At 32.5% G+C, this 25,021-nt stretch overlaps 1 protein-coding gene across 3 annotated transcripts in view; it reads left to right on the plus strand.

The window, feature by feature from the left end:
* Positions 1-22,777, plus strand: part of fu (STKc_STK36 domain-containing protein fused) — a 46,500-nt gene extending 23,723 nt beyond the window's left edge. For 2 of the 3 annotated variants that reach the window (XM_065347054.1, XM_065347063.1), the window contains one exon: positions 1-22,777. This exon is cut by the window's left edge. The gene's annotated coding sequence lies outside the window, so the exon portion shown is untranslated. The other variant, XM_065347072.1, reaches the window with a different exon arrangement.
* Positions 22,778-25,021: the final 2,244 nt, after the last annotated feature.

A 25,021-nucleotide genomic window follows, 5' to 3' on the forward strand; every position in this document is an offset into this window, starting at 1 on the left:
AGTCTTTTTTCTGCTCTTATTATCCTCTGAATCACCTCGTTAATTGCAGGAGTAGTTGATTCTTCCCGCTTATACATATAATACTTACACCAATTATTTAAAAAAAGCAGTATGGGTTTTTTTTTAAAAAAAAGCACTAAGTCCCTTTTTGTGAACACATCTCCAGTCTGTTCATGCGACCGGTTTCATACACAAATATGTCTGTTATGCTAATCACGATCGTGTGGACGAATATCGAGATTTTTAAAACTACTGTATGAGTGAGAGATGGGAAGTAGATGTCACATCATGTAGAAAAAAAACCAGTCTAAAAACCACTTATTCGATGATCGTGAAGCGCTATGTCATGAGCGGGGTGAGAGGGAACGTATCTTTGTTGCCTAAAACCGAAATATAAATGTAGATACAATGATCGCCGTTCTAGTTTTTTTTCCCATGAGTTTATTTGACGAAAGTGAAAGAGAGCCTGTAGAATCCCAACGCGAGTGACAAGGACAAATGCGGAAAATTGATGAAAAATGAAACTCTGGCATCGAAAAAAACCAGCAGGGGCGGGGGGACGGACGTCGCCTAAAACCACTTATTCGCGAGCATTTTATCGCTACCATGCAAAAATATGTACCAGATACCTACTGTTTAGTTTTTTTCCCACAAATTTATTCGACGCAAGCGAATGCGGAAATTTTTCTCTTGATGAAACAATTCGAGCATCCCGGCGCGATCATGTGCAAAGGGGGGGGTAAGGAGGGACGCATCGTGTCTGTAGAAAAACCGGTGGATACAAAGGTGAAAGAATTTTCATCGTGTGCAAATTCATTCACTTTATTTACTTCAATTAGAATTCAATTGTTTGTATTAGGTATTTTGCAAATCAAATTTAATATCTCAAACATCAATTATGAGTACCTAGGTATACATGGACATAAGACACATGTGTGGGTACTAACTGTTTCTTTAGCTTTAGCTACAGTGTTTTCAAAATCCTGAAAACTCTCTTGTTCATGCTGCAAAATCTTCAAGCGAAATTCTATTAATATACATTCCTCAACAGCCTAAAAAATACAGTAATTTGAATAACTTTCAAAAACTCCAACTTACTGTCCAGAACGAATGGATAGAATCGATTCTTTGATAAATGGTATGGCAGGTCGGCGCGTTCGATGCGGCCACCTACACGGATAAGTCCCTTTTCAAGAAAAGGAGACAATGACGTGAGTCTACTGCGACTTGGAAGAGGTTGCTTGGCGTTTAGCTTGTCGAATTCCTTCGGGTAGGTTTCGTGTTGAGCCTTCCCGCCTAATTGATTTATGAAATCTCTTTTATAGTTGTCTATAAAGTAATCATCAGGAAAGGATAAGTCTGCCAGCAAAATTGTCAAATTTTTTTTTCAACAAATTTTCTAATTAGGATACATTTATGTGGGAAAAATGTCCTAATATGCTTCATGCGCGTAACAGAAAATGACAACTACATCACAGTTGTTCACCTGGAAGTAATTCAGAAATGATACACCCCCAATATACATAAGTAGTTTATAGTGGCTGTAGAAAAGTTCCTCAGAAAAGTTGAATGCATAGATTCAAATGAAGGTATTTATATGTAGGTACTTTCCATGGAATTTTTCCAAACTTGGAAAATTCAACAAATTCAACTCTTTATCAAAGTGAATTATCATCACAATTTATAAGAAATTACCTACTGAGTGCTACATCAAATGAAGTGTAGCTCATCCAGCTGACTTGGATTGTTTTACCTACGTTGTTGACAGTTCCTCTCTTGCTCTCTTCTTCTCTCTACTTCTTGCTCTGGCGTTCTTTCTCCCGTCCTCGTTCTTGATTTCGGCGCTCCGGATCCGCGTTTGCCATCTTCTGGACTCTGAAAAAAATGCTGACATGTAGAATAAACTATATGTTTATGTACATGTGTACGTACATAATAATTATGCATGATATATTAAATACTTGTATGTACATAATATAAGTATTATACAGTATACTTAATGTAGGTAAATCAATGATTATGAATTGTTTTTTTTTGGACTCTTTTTCATAAGATATTGAGTAAGGGAGAATGAAGATGTGTTAACGGTAAAGGTAGTTACTGTTGTTTCGGAGTTAATAGGGAAAAGGAAGAATAAGAAAAGGAATTGTTGCCGCCAGATTTCTCGATCTTGCTGTAATTTGCACCGGTTCTTTCAGCTCTACCAGTTTGTCTGGCATGGTCGTAATGGCATGGACTTCAGGTAATCTAATAAATTGTTCGTAAATGGCTGCTCGTTCAATTGGGATCCATTGGATATTCATTGACTTATTATCCGCAACTACAAATCCCTTGCATAGCGTCCCATTTTGCTCCTATTTCATTTTTCAAAAATTTGAAAGTTTATTATGGCTCCTCATTAAAAGTAGGGTAAGAACACATTATGATTCACTCTTAACTGAACAAAAATAACTAAATCTTAAAGAAAAAATGGAAACAATAATTACGTACATAATTAAGGAGATATTATAATTGGAGCATCTTGATCCAATATTGTGTTTTGAATTTTCACATTCCACAACTTTGGATGACTTACTCCTAATCACCATAGTAATGAAAACATTTCAGTGGTACTTGAAACACATTTCAAATATTTTTTTATCCATTAATATTGTAGAATAATGCCAACTTGAAAATTTTAGAACTATTTCCAATGTATAGAGCTATTTATTGCTTACACATATTTTAGTTCTAAATATTTTTTTAATTTAAAAAAAAAATTATTTACTACATTACTCTCAACTTGAACAATATAATTGTAAATATTAAAATTATGTAAGAACACATTATGATTCACTATTTACTTAAACAAAAATTAACCAAATCTTAAAGAAAAAAATCAAAATAATACTTAATTGTAAAGTATGGATCCATTTTGTTGAAACTCACAAAATGAAACTAACACTTGACTAAATGATGACAATACTGCAACTAAATTCAATTTTCTGTTTGCTGGTAATTTTGCCTGTTGTATTTTCTTCTCTGCTTGGCCATCGCCCATTAGGAATCCCCCCTGGTTTGATTTTATTGGTGAGAATATGTATTCACCAATGGATTGCCATAGCACAGTAATTGGCTTTTCAGTTTTCTTGATCTTCCTCCTCCATAATATCTTTCATTACTGTCTCTTCTAGAGCTGTCTCACATTTTGCAAACTCTGAATCCTTTTCATATCTCATGGTTATCCTCAGTCTGGCCTATTTTCACCATTGCGATTTGTCCTTCTGGAGGCACGTACTGGAGTTGACTCTATAGAAAGTTCCTCAACAATGATCTTCTGTTCTCACCTAAAATTTTTACTTTTCAATTGAAAACTACATAGTTGATGATTTAAATGAGGAACATCAATTGTTTTGGGTTCTTTGACACAAATTAAGAAAATAAGACAAACAATTTAAATTATTTATTAATATTATACCGAATACATTGATACGCAGTTTCCCCATTTATAGGCTTTGTGTAGAAGTTTTCAGTAACTATACTATGGTTCCCGTGGATTCACAAAGAGCATAATCGCCTACTCTTGTTATTTCATTGTAATTTGTTTTTTCTGGCATATCATCCCATTGAATAACGCTGATTACAGGTGGCGGTCTTGATGCTGGCAAATAAGCATTATAGAATTATATTGCAGATTTATTTTTCCACTACATCATGTGTTTTTTAATAAAACTGTGGTATTCATATGGCGTAATGTCCTCCTCTTCTGAACCAACAGCTACTGTGGTAAATATTAGGTGTATCATTATTGTTGCAATTATGATTACTTGGGTCATCATGTCCTTAAAGCAAATCAAAAATTTCATTAGTACCTGTAGTGTTTAAATACAAAAAAAGATGTAGGTAGCTCTGGTAGCTGAAGTTATCCACACCCACAATAAAATGCACACCACTGATATAGGCACACTGGCACAGTCCAGCCACACTATAAAAAACCTAACTTCATAATTCCTGTAAATTAGTTGTAAGTACACATTAAACATTGATTCATATCCGGAATCGTCATACTGAAAGTGAGATAGTTCACTAGCAATCTAATTTTTTGTACTCGCTGAAATCAGACGTAATGCTAGATGAATTTTCTCGGTGTGAAGGAAATTGTCAAATTTTGACAATTTTATGCAGAGAATCTCCAATAAAAAAAAATCCTATGCGATAACAGGCAGTTTCACTTTTTCAGATTTATTAGTCGATCGATTTCTCAGTCGTTGTCTGAATTTGTTGCGGACAAATATTTTGTGAAGAAGAATTATTTTCCCGAGTATATTTTTTTTTAAAAACTAATTTTCCTCTACCTTTTTGTTTCAAATATTTTTGAAATTTGGTTTGAAATGAAATTAAATTCAAATTGCACAAAAAAAGAAAGCTTCGAGGTGGTTTTGATTGTATTTATTTTCTCTCAGTTTTTTCTGTGGTTCAAAAATTCACTTTTAATTCTCTCTCAAAAAAAATTTAACCACACTAAAAAAAAATCAAAAATTGATTATAGTTTCACAATTTTAGATTTAAAAAAATTTTTGAACGAGTTGATGAAAAATTTTCAAGAATTTTTGACGAAAACCTTACGCAACGATATTCAGGTAAATTTCACTATTTTCAAAAATGATAATCGCATCACTAATGTTTTATCTGCGATATTGCAATTTGTACTACATTTTGACCTCCAAATATTCTGTAATGACGGAATTGAATCCCGTCGTTCTTCCAATGATCTCTATCACCTTCTCTGGCTTCTCTACTACCAAAATAACAAAAGTATTTTTCATTCCGCCATTATTTTTTCCTCATTCCTCATTCACACTTTGCGGGAGTTATTAAATACAAATTACCAATATTAAGTGATTAGTAAAATACCCCCGCTTACATTACAGAGATTAAAAGTCCAACTCTACAACACAAAACAATGATGTATTTATGTATTCGCTCAAAATAATGTCTGTCGTATTTTTTGAAATTCTTCTTCATCAAAATCGGAAATCTTTTTTCTGCTGGTGTGAATACTAAATACTAATACTATTTCAGAACCACGTCAGTCTGACATTCAGTCTTTCACTCTTTCTGATCAATAATCAAGTCATGTCATATTGGCCTTTGTTCACATTCATTCATTACAAAGTGAGACTTTAATTAATAATTACACTCCTGTTGAAAGAAACTTTGAGAAAACATCTAATATTAACCAATGATTGGACTCATGGAGTCTTCATGTATGAAATTATGAATATTTCATGCGCCTAAGTGTATGTTTAAACGGTGCACTTTATGAAAGACAATTTACCTCAAATTCCAAGTTGAGATCAAATTTAGTTGTCTTATTTTGGAGTCAAAATGTTGAATGAAAATAAATAATTAAGTTAGTATAAGAGTTTAGAGTAGAAATTAGAAAAGAATACAGAAAATAGAAATGGAATGGAAAAAAGGCGGAATGTAGCGGCAAAAATTCTTATCAGCGAGTGATAGGACATAGAGACCGCTGAGCGAATAAAGAGTTGAACATAACGAACAATTTGTGCAGTTCGGAATATTTGGCAGATCAAAAATGTAGTACAAATTGCAATTTCGCGTTTTTTCCTCACCAAAGGGAGAAGTAACGAAAATGAAAATGAAAACAGAGAGACAGAAAACGTTTACAAGCACAATATACACGATTTTTAGACAGAATTCGAATATAAATTTTTCATAATATTTGTGCATGAATCTAATTTGTAGGTATATGGCGATTACTTACTCGAATCTAATTGTGGAATTTAGCGTTGAGGTCAATAAATCTTCAGTACCATCGGTTTTGCCACTTTTTCCGAAGCACTTTTGAAGAATCCAATTGAATATTTTACTGAAGCAACACTTTTTTTGTTAATTATCTGAACAACTCATGTCTTATGATTCTACCTTCTTTTATGTTTTCATGGTTTTTGCTATCTTCTGGCTGATGAAAGGATGTTTTCTTCTTTTATTTTCCTATGTTAACGGACATGTGATATTTGTAAATGAAAAAAAATGGCTTACTTGACATTCGCAATTTGTACTACAAAACATAAATGGCTTACTTGGCATTCACAATTTGTGATATTCCATAACCAACAAGATATTGATGATGTGGCTGATCTGACACCACAGAATCTGCCTCCCCACTTGCAACATTTGAATATAAGAGATGCTCTGGAGTAGGTAACATCCTACAACAATAGTTATTATTGTGGTATACGATTAAAACATGATGATGGTAAAATATGATGTAATAATTTGGATCAATATTAACTATACTTCAGAAATCTACAGGCTCGATTTGAGGACTCCTCAGCTTCCATAATTTTTTAAAATCATTTTTAATAAAATAATAATAGGTAAGTAATGCTTAATAAATTCAATATTCACCTTAGTTGTCTGTTTCAAAGGGATTGACTGATTCCCAGTTTGAGCATGACCAAACACTTTTCTTCAAGTCATTATAAGTGCCCTCGAAATATATCGCCATAAGCATAATACCTATTGGGGGTATCTATGTATATCCTAAGGAGAAAAAAATTAATTAAAATAGAAATTTAGAAGAATTATAATAATAAAACTTACAACGGATCAGGGACCACTTCAGGAGTAGGATATCTGGTTTTTTTTTCAATTTTCTCATTTGGTAAATTATACTCATCAAATTCCATAGATTTATCGGAAACAGTTTCACTATACAAAAAAGTAAATTCAAATTTGAAAATTTATAAAAATTAAAAAATATCACTATATTTTAGGTTACACCTAATACCTAAAAATTATTTATACTTACTCAGTGACAACGTTCACAGTTTCTTCTCCATCAGTGCAACTTTCAATTCCACAACCCTCAAAACATGAAATTCCTTCAATTAGTGCACTGCAACTTTCATTTCTGTAAAAAAAAAACACAAATTGAAAATTTATAAAAATTAAAAAATATCACTACATTTCAGTTTAGGCCTAACACTTAAAAATGATTTATACTCACTCAGTGACAACGTTCACAGTTCCTTCTCCATCAGTGCAACTTTCAATTCCTTCTCCTTCAATTAGTACACTACAACTTTCATTTCTATATAAAAAAAAAACAATAGTATTAGTATAATTTAAATCTATCTAGTTAGGCTATCAAAAATCATAAGTATTAACACACTGGTATAGCAAACAAAATAATTTACAAAAATTCTAGTGTACATGTATGCATAGTAATTTATGATCTACTCACTTTTTTGTCTTCAACAAAGAAAATGTATCATGTACATTTCAGAATCCATACAATTCTTCTTCTTCATTGCTCGATGGTCCTCCCATATAACTTTTGCTGTAAAAAAAAACATCTATCGCACGTGACTGGTTAGGGCCGAACAGAGAACCAAGATTGATATTAAAAACCAATGCAGCATAATATGAGTAACTGGCCCTCGCCACCAATATGCAAAAATTGAAAACTTATCTATTAGTTATTGTGATGATGATTCAGCTATGAGATAACAAGTTGAATTGAATTTTGATGGTCTTTGGGCATATTCCCAATACACCAAATTTTTCATTCCATCATCAAATGGCCGGATCCAAAGTATTTTAGGTCGATGGTTTGTACTATGCAAAGATCAGAATTAGCTGCATACAATAAACGCAAACAAAAAGTTCTGTTTTTTCTAAAGCAGAAATTCGATTTCTTCAATCATTATGCCAGTTCGTTTTTTTTATAAAAGAAAACAAAATTTTTAAAAATTTGAAATTTAAAATGATCATTTTTTTTCAAATTCAAACATTTTTTTTCAAATTCAAACCTCACATACTTACTCAATATCTGAAAAAGTAGCTGAACTTGTGTCAAAAAATGACATAGCAGCCCCTGTTGTTTTTGAGGCCTTAATTTTATTCAACTCTTGCTGATAAGTATTCCTAATACTTCTTAGCTTCGTTTTAATTTCATCCGAAACATGTCATTGTTTCTGAGCTCCATAATCAGCCCTTCAAAGGCTACAGCTCGTTTTGTTGAATCCTTATAATTAGGATCCTTCATATTATACATATATTAAAGGAAATTTTTTGAAACATGACAAAAATATGGTAATCTTCTGAAAATTCCACTTTTCCTTCTCCATTTTAAATAATTAATTATTAATATTTTTTAAAATGTCACCACCAAATGGAATCACTAATTCACTATCAATCAAATCAATCAATGTGATTTCTCCAGTGTGCTCCAGTGATTGATAACACAAAAATCTTGTCGCTTCGGATGTTTGTATGATCCCTCGGAGCGTACAAACATCCAAAACAACAGCAAGTACTTGCAAAAGTTGAAAATATTTCAACCATCAGCAAGTACTTGACAGTAGCTCTCAAGTTTACTTGACTAGTAAATTTCACTAGAAAAGTTACTTGATCAAGGAACTTGTACCTAGTAAACTTGCCCAGTGAAATATCCACTTTAGGTTCACTAGGAATTCCGCTTGTGGATTCACACTTTCACACTACCGCTAGGTATGATAGGTATGATCGCATAATATTCTCCACATAAATTACAAATAACCACACAGTCGTTGAAATTGAAAAACTCTCACTTGATAACTGATCTACTGTGATTGCACTCATTTTGAGAGGAATTAGTTTTTGTAATAAAATTTATCAATTTCAACCGCTTCAGGCCAAAACTCCTTACCTAAACCACTTTCCCGTAAAACTGTTTTGGCTCTTTCCACTATTGTCCTATTCAATCGCTCAGCACAACCGTTCTGCTGAGGAAGAAAAGGCAATGATTACTGTAATGGATACCACGATTCCTACAATAATCTTTCATCTCGTTACTTACATATTCGCCTCCGTTATCACAACGTAGCACACATACATTTTGACCATACTGATTAATGAGAAGAGTATGATTCAGTTTTTGGCACAAAATTCACTTGTTTGAAGGCTACCATGACCTTTCTTGTCCATTGTAGTGACAGATTATACAACCTACCTACCCAATTAAACAATATATGTCATCATGACAGAGTCTACTTTAATTTTCAACTAAGGTTTTGAAAATAAATTTCTTCGTCATCAAAACTATAACGAATGCTGAGCATAATTTCAATCATAAAAATTGCGAAATCATAATACATTTTTTACCACTGATCAGTCTCAGAATCACAGATCTACGCTTTACCAATGGAACACATAATCGATAGCTTAAGGTAAGGAAATATAGAACATTTCATGAATAAATACATAGTCGATATTATCTATAAATTTCAGGAGGAGAAACGCTAGAACACTTACGTGCTCTGTGTTTTCTCATCCCCCTGAAATTCCAGGCGGCTCGGATAAAACTGAAGTACAGTATTTAAGTTCTTCAGCGTATTATATTGGATATTACTTTGCAAATCTTCGAACCAGCGGACATAAAAGGGGAATAGCCCCCTAAATCGGTCAGAAAAAACAAAATTTGGGGGGATGGCCCCTCCATTTCTCTTCGCTCTGGCCAAATTCGTTATATGAGTCTGTGAAAAACAAAAACATTTTAGAAAAAATTATAAAAAAAAAATACGCATAAATAAACAACATTTTTTATACCAAATTTTGCCAATAATAGGCATTAAAAAAGTGGCACCGGTAACTAGAACAATATATCTCTTCAATAATGTCCGTACAAAATCGTGTAGCATGACACGATTCATGTTCGTATGACAATCGCCGATCCACCATACGCCCTCTTACACATGAAGCTACCGGTGGCCCATAGTGGCAAAATCCTGATTTTTTTGGCTGCTTAACGTCTATAACCTCGGGTAAAGTAGTGTCTCCAGAAACCAAACTAATGTTCCATTTCTTGGGAACTGAGAAAGACTACAACAAAAAAAACAAGAGAAAAATAAATACAATAATAACAAGAAGAAAAATGCAAAAATACAACAAAAATTAATAGTCTCACCAAAATATCTGGCCTACAGGGCCGTAAACGGACTGGCAAAATTTCTGCCTCCAGGAAACTTTTTTCACAGAATTATCCGCAACTACAAACAAACAAAAAATGTTTGATAAAAACAAAATTTTTTTTGCTCAAAATTTTTGGTCAGATTTCTTACTAGCAGTTTCAGAATCCTCGAATACTTTTCCTACTCCATCTGGCACCACTTTCTCGACTACATTTACCACTCCATCTGGTACCACATTCTCGACTACATTTACCACTCCATTTGGTACCACATTCTCAACTACATTTACCACTACATCTGGCACCACATCTCTATTTTCTTTAAAAATGAATAAATATAAGTCATGAATAAAAAAATCGAATCAAAATATGATAAATATCATTAAAATTTTACCATTTTCCAAAGACGATCCCATATTTTCAGAGCCAACAACAAAAAAACTGCCGAGCCCTTCAAAATCAATTGACTCATTTTGATTATCGATACCAAAATCTAGTGATTTTAATAAAAACATATTAATCCAGTTCACTATATTTTAGAAAAAATAATAATAATAAATACAATAAAATAGAATAAAAACTATGTTTACCATCAGAAGCATTTGAATTTATTTAATGAATACTTCACATTTGGCGGGAAACTGATAGGGGGAGCGGTACAATCTTTTGCCATATGACTTCCTAATTTCCCACAATTGTAGCAGGTCATTCTCGGATTTGTACACTGTGCCACAGTATGGTTTGGCTTTGAGCACAGAAAGCAGATGACTTTTCTGGTGTTTTGAGATTTTTCATCAGAACCATTTGAACCACCTCCTTCAACCTTGATAGCTGTTCCTGGACCTTCAGTTGGCCCTTCGTTAGTCCTTGCCTTGGACTCCTTATCGCTGGATTCGAGTCCCAACGCCAATTTCTTTATTTCATCAAATGCAATATCATTATTTGAATCGAACCTTCTGCAGCATTCTGAAAACCTCTCCTTGATGGCTATGCAGTAGTTTCCAACAATTTTCTGGGGTTCTAGCTTTACCCCCGACGCAATTAATCGTTTCGTTTCCGCTTGAAACCGATTGGTAAATTTACGAATATCTTCCTCATCACATATTCTTCTGAGCCACTTCTAATTGTACATATATAATGATAGCATAGATTAACAATGTGTTTTAGAGATTGTGATTCTTCGGACTTGGCTACACTTATAGCGGATGTGCAATCCTCATACATTATCAGTAATAGTTTATTCACATAAAAAATATTAACAATTTGGTCGGTTATGGACGATGACAATGTTGTGTGTCCTACGATGTATTGAACGCGACTAAAATGACCAATCCACCAACGATATATTCATTAGTGGATGGTTTCCGCTAAAACTGGTGATCAACAGTTTCAGCGGAAATGTGGCATGGTTGCCTTGAAGTACCACGTGCAACTTTGTACATGCAAAGTTGCACATCAGCGAATTTTGTATCTGCCAATGCGATTTGCACATCAGCAAATTTTGTATCTGCCAATGCAATGGCGTGATATTTTAGCCATCACATTGGCCTAAGAAGTCATTCGGCGGCTCATATCTTCTGATAAAAACACCAGTCGCCGAATATGGCGTGATTTTACAATGCCACAATCGTAACACTTTAGAAAGGTCAATGTCATATGTATGTACTATGAATCTAATTTGTATATGGCGATTACTTACTCGAATCTAATTGTGGAATTCAGCGTTGAGGTCAGAAAATCCTCAGTACCATCTTTTTTGCCACTTTTGCCAAAGCACTTTTGAAGAATCCAATTGAATATTTTACTGAAGCAACACTTTTTTGTTAATTATCTGAACAACTCCTTAATAATTCAATCATAAATTACCATTTAAACATTTATAATTAAGCATAATTTTCACAATTTGGACATGTGATCACATTATTATCTCCTTCAATTAATCCCAGGCATTCTTCATGCATAAAAACTGTGACATTTTTGGCAGTCGCATGTCTTATGATTCTGCCTTCTTTACATAGGATGCAAAACATGTTTTCATGGAGGCTGACGAATGGATGTTTTCTTCTTTTATTTTCCTATCAGTTTGAGCACGACCAAACACTTTTCTTCAAGTCATTATAAGTGCCCTCGAAGTATAGACACATGTCTTGCTTAGGGATTTTCCACTTTGGGGAGATGTTTTGAATGTTCTGTACTTCATTTTTTTAAATATGACATCGAACCAAACTCCATTAAAAAACTCCATAGTAACCTCGATGTCTTTAATTGAGGCATCCATACAGGTCATATGCTGCCTGTATGCATTGATGTAATCAAAATCAAAAATTGCCAAGATGTCAGCTACTTCTGCAAGTACAGCAGTCATGGCATTCAAGCGGCTTACAAGTTTTCCACCAACCTAAAGCAATGACAAACAGGATTTTTGAATGGGTAGTTGAAAAACAACTACAGGTTGATATGTTGCAGCATGCATAATAACCTAATGATAATATGTGGGTACCACCAATAATAGTAGTTACTTACATTGGAGACGTTTTGAATGTTTTGAAAGTTCTGTAATTGTCTTCATTTTTTTAAATATGACATCAAACCAAACTCGATTAAAAAACTCCATAGTAACCTCGATGTCTTTAATTGAGGCATCTGTACAGGTCATATGCTGCCTGTATGCATTGATGTAATCGAAATCAAAAATTGCCAAGATGTCAGCTACTTCCGCAAGTACAGCAGTCATGGCATTCAAGCGGCTTACAAGTTTTCCACCAACCTAAAGCAATGACAAACAGGATTTTTGAATGGGTAGTTGAAAAACAACTACAGGTTAGGTTAGGTTAGGTTATTATCAAAAAAACATTTTATGAATTGAAAAAAGTGCCTGTTAGGGCTATTGTTCTCAAAATGATGTTTTGAATAAAATTATCAAATAAACTGATGATGAATTCGCTACTGTGGCGGCTTTCATTCTTAGAAGTCAGAATGATGTTGTTTTGAATAAAATCATCAAAAAAACTGATTATGAACTTTAAAAAGAGTTTCTGTGGTAGCTTTCATTCTTAAGAATGATGTTGTTTTGAATAAAATTATCATATAGACTGATGATGAATTTGAAAAGAGTACCTGTGGTGGCTTTCATTCTCAGAATGATGTTATGTTGGAGGATAATAAACTTATTGAGATATGGAAATGCACAAATAACCACTGGATATAATTCAATAAACACAATGCTATTTTATGGCATGCGTAATACTCGTAACCAAATAATAATTGCTATGTATGCGGGTACCACCAATAATAGTAGTTACGTACATTGGAGATGTTTTGAATAAAATTATCAAAAAAACTGAGTATGAATTTAAATGAGTACCTGTGGCAGCTTTCATTCTCAGAATGATGTTGCTTTGAATAAAATTATCAAATAAACTGAATATGAATTTAAAATTGACTAACATGATCCAAATGTGTGTGGTTTGAGGGTGAGAGAAAAAAATTTTCAACTGTTGACCCATCAAGAGTGACAAGTCATTTGAAAAATCAACTTTTTAGCATTTTTGAAGGTTCTTTACGCTAAATATTTTGAAAAAGTATATGGTTTCTATCTTATCTGTAGATGTGGTAAACATAGGTACCCTATTATTTTATTTACGAGTACCTACAATTGCACAATTTTTTGGGGGCAAAATTTTTCTATATTTAAAAAAACTAGAAAAATTGAATAGAAACAGAACTTGTGAGGAAAAATACCTATGGAATTTGAAGAAATGGATTTGAGCAAACGGATTTGAGCTAAAGAATTTCAGCACAAGGATTTCAGCAATCTCGGCAAACATCCGGATTTCAGCTAACAGATTGCGACAAACATTTGTTTTTAGGATCGGTCACTTATTCGCGCCATCAAGGGTACGAACCACACGAACAAGGGACACAGTCCTACCAACTGCGCCAAAAATGTTATGGTTGCGAAGGAAAAGAGAACACAAGATAAAAACAATAATATATTGAATTCATAGGAGTACAAAAATTGGAACTAATCTATCATTGTTTTTTGGCTGTATTTATATATAAGAAAAATAGAATAAGGTGACAATTGAGATGTAAACATAGTTCTTAAGAATCAGGATGATAGATAAACAACAGTTTCCATAGGTAATTAAAATATAGGTGATTAATACTTAATAGACATAGGCGAATTGGCTATAATACGAGTAGGTAGGTATACAACAAATATGTAGGTAAATTAAGAGTAATTAAGAGTAATTAAGAGTAGGCTATAACAATATGAGCACCGGAACCATCAGCCACAATATGCACTTCAGTACCATCCTGATCTGCTGCTAACATAATGATGCGCTGCTTCAATACCAGACATCTTGCATTTTATGATATCTCCTTTCCATTTTTGTTCATGGTATTGATATTGTTAAGAGTTGAAAAGACATCATAAATCACATTATCAGCTTCAGCATCTGGTCCACCTGTAAAAGCTGTAATGAAACGATTTTGGTGAATAGTTTCCTTATTCATTTCCTTATTCTTATTAAAGTGGTTTCTGGCTTTTTTATAAGCTTTAGCACCATCTTCCAGGTCATTCTTGACCTCATGTGTGGTTTGATACTCATCAGGCACATCTATGCCATTATCCGAAAATCCGTAACAATATTTAAATATTCCAACAAAAATGTCTTTTGAGCGTTTTTCAAATATTTTGAAGTCAAAGTTGGGTCATTAATATCACGATTATTTTTAAGATTTACAAAATTTGTGTCATGCGACTTATCAAAATGGGTCAACATTTTTTGAGAAATACCACATATTTCAACGAAAATGTTTTTTGACCATTTTTAAAGATCCTTGGGCCCAAAATTGGTTCAGAAAATGTCGTAACCCTTTTAAATTATCATTTATCGCACGTGACTGGTTAGGGCCGAACAGAGAACCAAGACTGATATTCTGAAAAACCAATGCAGCATAATATGAGTAATACACACAATCACTTACATTGTCTGGCCCTCGCCACCAATATGCAAAAATTGAAAATGTATCTATTAGTTATTGCGATGATAATTCAGATATGAGATAACAAGTTTAATTGAATTTTGATGGTCTTTGGGCATATTCCCAATACACCAAATTTTTCATTCCATCATCAAATGGTCGGATCCAAAGTATTTTAGGTCGATGGTTTGTACTATGCAAAGATCAGAATTAGCTGCATACAATAAACGCAAACAAATAGTTCTGTTTTTTTAAAGCAGAAATTCGATTTCTTTAATCATCATGCCAGTTCATTTTCTTTATAAAAGAAAACAAAATTTTAAAATTTAAAATTTAAAATGATCATTTTTTTAAAAATTCAAACCTTACATACTTACTCAATATCTGAAAAAGTAGCTGAACTTGGGACAAAAAATGACATAGCAGCCCCTGTTGTTTTTGAGGACTTAAGTTTATTCAACTCTTGCTGATAAGTATTCCTAATACTTCTTAGCTTTGTTTTAATTTCATCCGAGGTGGTAATGTTCAAAAACGTGTCATTGTTTCTGAGCTCCATGATCAGCCCTTCAAAGGCTACAGCTCGTTTTGTTGATACCTTATAATTAGGATCCTTCATATTATACATTAAAGGAAATTTTTTGAAACATGACAAAAATTGGGTAATCTTCTGAAAATTCCACTTTTCCTTCACCATTTTAAATAATTAATTATTAATATTTTTTAAAATGTCACCACCAAATCGAATCACTAATTCACTATCAATCAAATCAATCAATGTGATTTCTCCAGTGTGCTTCAGTGATTGATAACACAAAAATCAAAGGGATTGACTGATCCCCACTTGACAGTTTTATAACTGTGGACACTCAATGTCACACTCGTAAAATTAAACTGTTTCTTACAAATACTCAAATGGCTAATGATTCATTTTTCAAGTGAAGTTGCAAAGTACATAGGTAAGTATATGAAATTGGGAAGTATTACACAGTTTCAATAAATAAAGCAACATGTGCTTTTAAACATTTACGTCAGCCTCATATAAAGAGGCAACAGCAGTAACCTGGCTAATTGTTTTCCAATAGTCATTTTCCAGGCTTTCAAAATTATTGAATTTGGGGACAGCTGGGGAAATAACTCACCACCAATAATACATATTGATAACTGATCTACTGTGATCATACCTTACCCATTTCAAAGGGAATTGATTTTTGTTATAACATCTATCAATCTCAAGAGATAAACATGCTGTGAGATGTTTGTAGTTGATTTCACTAAATAAAGCAATTGGTGTTTTCACTGTTTTCAAACATTTTGAAAAAATCTTCAATAATACTGTATATGAATGTGTATTCAGATCCTCTAATATTTGAGTTTTCTGCCATTCTGACTATCACTACTCAGGGTACTAAATTATTTTTTTTGATTTTACACTTTAATTACGTTACAGGGGACGTGGACGTAGGACTGGATGTGCGATGTCGATGTGATGTGATTTTTCAATAAATTATCAACAAGCAGAGTTCAACGAGTACCTAGATCCGAAAATTATCCCGGTTCTATTCGAATTTTCATTATTTCATACAAATACCGCTAGGATCGCTAAATAAATGTTGTAGATTTGTCGAATGTCCACCTGGCCAAAGAATTTTCCATCGGATGTCACCGTGTCACTAGTGATGCCCTGTGATTAGGGCACTATAACAGGGGGTATGCTGGTCAGCCATTTTCTTGCGAGACTATCCTACTTAGCATAGAAACTCCGTAAGAACGCATACAATTTTTCGTGTGAAAAATGCAATTTTTTTGATCGTTCGCGAGTTCGGGTGATCTGTTGTCAGGGCTTGAAAACCGGATAGGTTTTTTAAAATATTATCTCTCTCGTTCCGGTTTTGCTTAAAGGGTTTTATTTCAAAGGAAACGGTTTTGGTTTCGGTTTTTTCCTTTTTTCTTCATTTTTCAGGGATGATCCAATTGCAGGGGTGCTAACCGAAACCCAAACAAGAACCTAATTTTAGCCATTTTCAAACCCTAACTGAAAACAAAAACCGAAATTTCATAGGTTTTTTAAAAACTGTAAAAAACCATAACAATAAAAATGAAGCAGAGTGAGTGAAACCAAAACCTAAACCGATATAATTTATTTTGGTTTTTTTCGGTTTTCAGTTTGGGTTTTTTCAGGTTTTTCAATTTTTTTGGGGGGATTTTTTCACTTTTTTTGACTTTTGTTTACAAATTTATGTACCTATTAAAAAAATTATACAAATTATTGTTCTTGAAAAATATATACTTTTTTAGAATTAATATGAAATTAATATACTTTGTTTCCTGAGATTGAGAAATTTTGAATTGAAGATGTTTGAAAAAAAAAATTATGTAAAACCGAAAAAAACCGAAAACCAAAACTGAAACCAAAATTTTTATAAATGAGATCAAAACCGAAACCGAAACCCGAAATTTTGAATTTCAAAACCAAAACCAAACTGAAAACTGAAAAATTTCAAGGAAAAATTGGAGTGAAACCGTAATCGAAATTAAAATAATTAAGGTTAGCACCCCTGCCCAAAACACATTTTTCGCCATTTTCTCCCCCGCATTGCATTTTAGCGAATGAATGCCCTATCCAAGTAGCACTACAATTTTTATTTTGTCCGGAACAGGAATCGCTGAAGAATCGGATACATTTTATATTATCATTCTTCAGTAAAGGTTTGATATTAACACTATTCAAAAAATCAAGCAGGCAGGAAATGATCTTGTTAGATCCTCTAGAATATTTGGTTTCAAGCCACCTATATGTAGACAGAAAAGTATGATGTAAATAAGCTGATATTGAAAATGGTCAAATTTAATTAAATTTATCTAACCTGTAAAAATATACTGTGGACATGTTCAACTGTTTCTTTGAAGTATGGATTATGATTCCAAAAGTATAATACCATAGCTGACAAGCGTAGTATGCCTCACTGATCTCCGTTTTGGGCAGTGGCTGGTTCTGCATTAAATCAAAGTTGATTACGATCATATATATCATCTGGCCATGTGTTCAGTTCTCATAAAAGCGACACGCTTGGAGCTTACTACAATCTTAAATCTAAAACTAAATTTTTTAGTAAAAACATAAAGAAAATTGCACTTTTGTCAAAAGTAATCATTTTTGTTGATGAGCACAAAGGGCATGAACCCTTTCTGTTCCCACAACGCGACGCTCTGATCACATCTAGATGATCACGTCTAGAGGCTGTTTGATGGGTTCGCCTAACTCTAGGATTGTGTCTAGAATATTGAGATTCTGTCAGTCAGCAGAGTCTAGTGTACGTAGTTTGCCTATGCAGTTGCACTAGATCAGTGACTTCCAGTTATTGATCTCTCTTTATTGCCCTTTTCAAGAATCAGGACAGTGTTACCAGACTTCCACAGGGAGGGTACCTACTTACAGACATTTCTTGCATGTTTTTTTGCTACGTTTGTTAATTCTTTTAAATTTTACTGAAAATCCATTGCTTTTGATGGACAATTTTCATTGATTTAAATGTTGTTTTTAAGTAATGAAAACATGAAAAAAAACATGTTAAAATTGATAAAACTTGACAAATAGGTACTAAAAAAAAAAAAGATGAATCTAGACAAACTTTGTTAAAAATTGCATGAAAAATGTTAGAATTAAAATGGATGAAATCAATACCTACATACATAATGATGAGTATGAGATCTCATAGAAAAGTTGAAAAAAAACTTACCACAGAAATTTGTGATGAGTGTTGCACTGCTGATATTTGTTAACTCGTTATCCCTGTGAAAGAGCTAATAAGACACATGTTACCAGAACTCTTATTATATCCACTTATTTATGCTTTAATTAAGCCTCACTTGTGTACAACTGGTGTAACTATACTGTTTATTGTTCCTGTGACATTTGTTAACTCATTATCCCTGTGAAAGAGCAAACAAGACCTGTTCTTCTTTTTGTAATGGATTTTTCAACAGGTGGTAAGCTGAAGTATCCCCATTTTTTTGTATCAACATGTACTTCTTTTTTAGAGCATTTTATGAACTTATCTATTTCAATTTCTTCATCCTCAAATTTTAACTCAAATATACTAGGTAAAGTTTCAGAATCGTTCATCTTGTATGGACACAATGACCAAAAATAGGTAATTATTTATTTAAAAAAACCTAATCTTCATCATCACCTAAATAAACTTTCCAATGACCAATAACTGAATTTAAAGAAGTAAATTCCCACCATACTGTGAGGATGGACCTCTGGACCATAACAATGAGTACATAATTTTTTTCATTTTTTTACTTATTTATATTTTTGAAACCCACATGATAAAATGGTGTACAGGCATTTTTCTTTTAATGAGTATGATTCATAATGCGTATGCATTTCTAAAAATCTACATTTCTCACATATTTGTACTTTATTATATTTATAACCATAAATATTTCTAACTTTTTGGCTTATTTGAGTATCAATAAAATTTTTGTGCACCGAACAACGACGACTATGAATAGGCATTCAGTCGGAAACCTACTCACATGTTACCAGAACTCTTATTGTATCTACTTATTTATGCTTTAATTAAGCCTCACTTGTGTACAACTAGTGTAACTATACTGTTTATTGTTCCTGCTGGTAGGGTAGAAGTGTTGGCAGCTGTGGGTGTAGTACTGCTGATATTTGTTAACTTGTTATCCCTGAGATAGAGCGAACAAGATTGCCCATCTTTTCAGCCACAGGCAGTTTACTTTTCCCTCTTGTTTCCTTCATTTTTTCATTATCACTGTAATTCACCTGCTTCATCAACTAAACCCATCTGTGGGTCCATTGTAAAAAAAATTTTGTCTATTCTATTTATACCTGTGAAGTTTATTCTCCACAAGCAGGGACAAATAAAGTTTTGCAAATTCACACATCTTTTGGTTTGTGTGGAAAGAGTCTTCTATTGGGTGTGTGAAAACATATCTAAAATTTACCTAATGAAATGAATAATTAATAACATTCATTAAAATTATTCAAAAGTCTAAATTTTATAATCAAAAATAAGGATAATTAATATTTTAGAAAACAAACCAACATGTTGTTGCTAATACACTTCCTTTTAGCAGATGAAATAAGCGTATTTCTTGTAGAGTGATATTACTTATCCACACACTTGATAAATTGTGAAGAAGCCGTTCTCAGAGGCGCTGTGTAAAAATTAAGAACTACAATCCTAAATCTAAAACTAAATCATTCAGTAAAAACATAAAGAAAATTGCACTTTTGGCAAATGTAATCGTTTTTGTTTTGTGCTCATGACAACCCTTGTAGGGCATGAACCCTTTCTGCTCCCACAAAAAGTGTCCCTTGTCCTGGGTCCATACTGAGATCCTGTCAGCCAGCAGAGTCTAGTATAGTTTGCTTATGCAGTTACACAAGGTCAGGGACTTCCAGTTATTGTCCTTTTCAAGAGTCAGGACAGTGTTACCCTACTTCCATGGGGAGGGTGCATGAAGACATTTCAGGCATGTTTTTTTGCTACTTTTGTTTGGTATTTCAAATTTTACTGAAAATCCATTGCTTTTTGATGGACAATTTTCATTGATTTAAATGTTGTTTTCAAATAGGTAAAATACTCCTGTCAATATGCAACATATAATATTGAAGGTAGTAATCCGTTCATGAGGTTTAATTTTTCAAACAGGTGAAATACTCCTATCAATATGCAACATATAATATTGAAGGTAGTAATCCGTTCATGAGGTTTAATTTTTCAAACAGGTGAAATACTCCTGTCAATATGCAACATATAATATTGAAGGTAGTAATCCGTTCATGAGGTTTAATTTTTCAAACAGGTGAAATACTCCTGTCAATATGCAACATATAATATTGAAGGTAGTAATCCGTTCATGAGGTTTAATTTTTTAAACAGGTGAAATACTCCAGTCAATATGCAACATATAATATTGAAGGTAGTAATCCGTTCATGAGGTTTAATTTTTCAAACAGGTAAAATACTCCTGTCAATATGCAACATATAATATTGAAGGTAGTAATCCGTTCATGAGGTTTAATTTTTTAAACAGGTAAAATACTCCTGTCAATATGCAGTTGAAAACATGAAAAAAACGTATTTTAAAATTGATGTAACTTGACAAAAACTAAAAAAAAAGAAGATAAAATCAGAAAAAAACTTGTTGAAAATTGCATGAAAAATGTTGAAATGACGAATGAAATCAATACCTAATAATAAGTATTACATTACATCTCACAAAACAGTAAAAAAAAAGAACTTACTAGAGGAAATTCATGTAAAAAGGTTTTGAAAGAGTCTTACACAATGTGCCTGCTCTCATTACGAATGCAGTCTTGAGTTTCCAGAAAAACTGAGTATGACTGCTTTATCACACCAGCTCTCCTGAGTTTTCTGCCCATCTAGAACTAGAAAAAAAAAAAAAAAAAGGACTTAGAGACATCTTCTAAGCATCATGGTAAGTTGCTATTGATGCATCAGATGTTAGAGAGTTGATAATTAATTTCAACGAGGATTTCCATTTTTTTTTTAGTGTGATTCGAATTTCAAGAAAAATTTGTAAGTCAGAAATTTGACAGTGAGTTTCGTACTCTTGAATGTAATATTCATGTCCTTGTAGTGTTGAATTATTGATGAAAACAAAGTATTTATACTTATAATGATTTATCAAGAACAGCCATTAAAACTGGAAATACATATGTACATATAAAATGATCTCTTAAATTTTGCATTTCACCTGATTTTAAAATGTGATCAGCTGCGTTTGAAAGAATTTTTCAAATTTTTGTGAATTGGAAAAGAATAATCAATAATGAATGTACCTATATAGGGGATTGATTTTTCATAAACAGATTACTCTATTTATCTTAAAGAGATCCATTTATATTGATAAAACTTGGTAAAAGCCAAGTTAGAGACATTTCCGGTATGTTGTTTTGCAATTTTTGTCAAGTGTCTCTGAGTTTGCCGAAATTTCATGGACAATTTTCATAGATTTAAACGCTGTTTCCGTGAAATGAAAACATAAAATAAAAACATCACAATTGGTAAAACTTAGCGAAAACTAAATGAAAAAAAAAAATGGTAAAATTAGACAAAAATTGTTGAAAATCGCATGAGAAATGAAATCAATAAAAATATAACATCGCGCAGGAGAGTAAAAAAAAAAGAACTTACCAGAGGAAATTCGTGACGAGTGTTGCTGTTTTTAAATAGTCTTCCTCCTTCAAGTTATTACGTATATTCCTTTGAAACACTCAATTAGTAATGAACATAAATTAAAAGCACTAATCATTAATTATAACTTCCAAATAGAAAAGTTGATATAATTTCCTCGGGGATTCCATTTTTTTTAGTGGGATTTGAATTTCAAGAAAAATTTGTGTCAGAAATTTGACAGTAAGTTTTACTCTTGAGGTAATATTCAAAAATATTGGATGGTAGAATACGACAGTATATCTACTGGAAAGTATTCGATAGGACTTTTCTCCAATGCCCTTCTCCTTTGCTATACAATTTCACAATTCTTCATTTACTAATCATATGTACTTGTTGTAAATTAATAGATACGAGTAAAATTTACATCTAATAATTATTTTTTCATCGAAGTTTAGCCACACGTTTGTATCTATAATAATTATGAATTGAGAGTAGGTACGTATGCATTTGTTATTCGACTGAATATTGACTGTTTTTATGCAATTTAATATTAGACTGAAATTGTACTTTTGTGAGTGATAATTGTTTTTTCCGAATGGAGTATTTGTATGTACTTTTTTAAAATAATTAAATATTTCAATATTAATTCGTGCGTGTTTATTTTTGAAGCAGTTGAACATGAATTTATGAATATACGTTTTGGGCCAATTTTTTGATACAATTTTGTATGTATATTTTCATCGCTAATTAGAAATCATCGAAATCGAAATTGACAAATCAAAATTGAAATCGCCAGAAGACTGGAACGATATGAAATTCAAAATTCTCCCAATATTGATGTTTTTTCGGCTAAAAAAAAAAAAAAAGGATGGAGTGAGGATACTCTGAGAAAAATTGGCCAAACATTGGATGAAAATTTTGGTAATTTCTTAATTGAAAATTCATGTTTTGCGAATACCTAAGTATGCGTTATTTGAACTGGAATCTTTAGATCATATCGATCTAAAATGACAATACAAGAACTCTTCATACTTGAACCTGCACCGAATTGAGTGAAGAAGTGGATGCCGAATCGTAAGTATTATTCAGGTAAATCTTTATAATTATTATTTTAGGTATAATATGGATGAAATTTTTGGAAAAAAAATTCAATGTCGAAATTCCCAACTCTGAAAATAATAATTTAATTTGGTAAGAAAAATTACTGACAATAATTTTCATCATCGGAACTACGACGAACTCTATCCAAAAATCTTCAAATTATCCGATATGGAGTACTATAAAAAGAGGTCAATTTTATTGATAATGGGATGATTTTTCACTTGTAAGAACTTATGCAAATACACTTCTTTGGTAGTTTGGAAAAAATGAGTGATGAAAAAACCAAATATGGCCAAAAATCGTGAATCTTTTCATATTACACTATACGTAATTTAATTGAAATAACAACATATCTATTTTTAAAAAATGCGAAAATAATCTTCAAAAAATCAAAACTTCTTCAGAAATACTCGATGTGTAATAACGTGTCAATTTTTAATATTGATGAGGAGTGCTCCTTCGTAAACATTCTATAGGCAACTTGAATTACAGTAGTAAGAAAAAATCAAAAAATTCGGCAAAATAATCTGCCTTGAAAATATAGCTACGCAACCCAAACAACACAACTTCCTGACGAAATGAGCATTGTGCTGTAAATAGACACAATCCAGGAAGAATTGTGCTGGATAGAGACACTGCTTCAAAATCAGGGTATCTAACAGGTAGTGAAAGTAGTGAAAAAGTTGTGAATTTTGTTAAAAAGGTAGTGACAAAATGAGAAAATTCAAATTCGTTCCTTTTTTTCGATCTTTGTTCTGTAGAAAAGAGCTCCTTTGTCGACTTTTTTAGAGCTTAAATTACACATTTTTGAGAGCTTTTGCCCTCGCTTCGCTCGGGCTAAGGCTATTTGCTCTTTCTCCTCATAATTCATAAACAACTATATTGTTCAAATTCAAAAAATGTTCAACGTTTGAATCAGAAAAATGAGAATTTTTTTCACTTTTCGAAACATGAATTTTTTAAAGCTTCTGCCCTCGCTTCGCTCGGGCTCGTTTGCTTTTTTTTCGATTTCGAATTTTTTTTTAAAAATCATTTGAATTTCAAAATTTTGAAGCAAATTAATAAAATTTCTATAATTAACCAACTCATCACACTGAAAATCATCGTTTTTTACATATTATGAAATTAAAAATTTGGTTTGTTAAAAAAAAGTTTTTTATTCACCCAATTTCATTACATGAGGAAGAACGTTTAAGGTGAAAATAAAATCAAAAATTGAAACGATAAAATTATATTTATTTTTTGTCATCCGCTTGCTTGAAAAAAATCGTGGGATGTTGAAGATATGTAATTGGAAAAGCGAAAAATTCTAATGTGAAATTTTGCCTCCCCTCGCTACTTTTTTTTAAATAAAATCTCTAGTGTTTAAAAAATGTCCTGCCAAAGTCCTGATTTTTTATTTTGAAATTTTGTTAAGACACCTTGTCTTTTAACGAGTGTAATAAGCTCGTTTGTATTGTTTTTTTCAACAATTTTGATTGAAATTACAAATTTTCTTCCAGTTTCATTTTTTTAAAAATTTTCCTGTGAAAAATTTGACTTTGTTAATTTTTTTGTGTGTGGGAGGGGGGAGAGGGGTCGAGTGGATAGCATTCTGAAAATTTGGTCGAAAAAAGGTAGTAAAAAAAGTAGTGATTTTTTCAAAAAAAAATCCGTTAAGATACCCTTGTTCCAGGTTTCGTATTCAGGGTGTCTACCAGGTCGCTATAGCGTTAAAAGTCGCGAAAAGTCGCGATTTTGAAAATAGGGCGCTAAAGTCGCTAAAAGGTCGCGATTTTCGCCAAAAATA

The sequence above is a fragment of the Planococcus citri genome, chromosome 1, assembly GCF_950023065.1.
Source record: "Planococcus citri chromosome 1, ihPlaCitr1.1, whole genome shotgun sequence".
Taxonomy (NCBI): Eukaryota; Metazoa; Arthropoda; class Insecta; order Hemiptera; family Pseudococcidae; genus Planococcus; species Planococcus citri.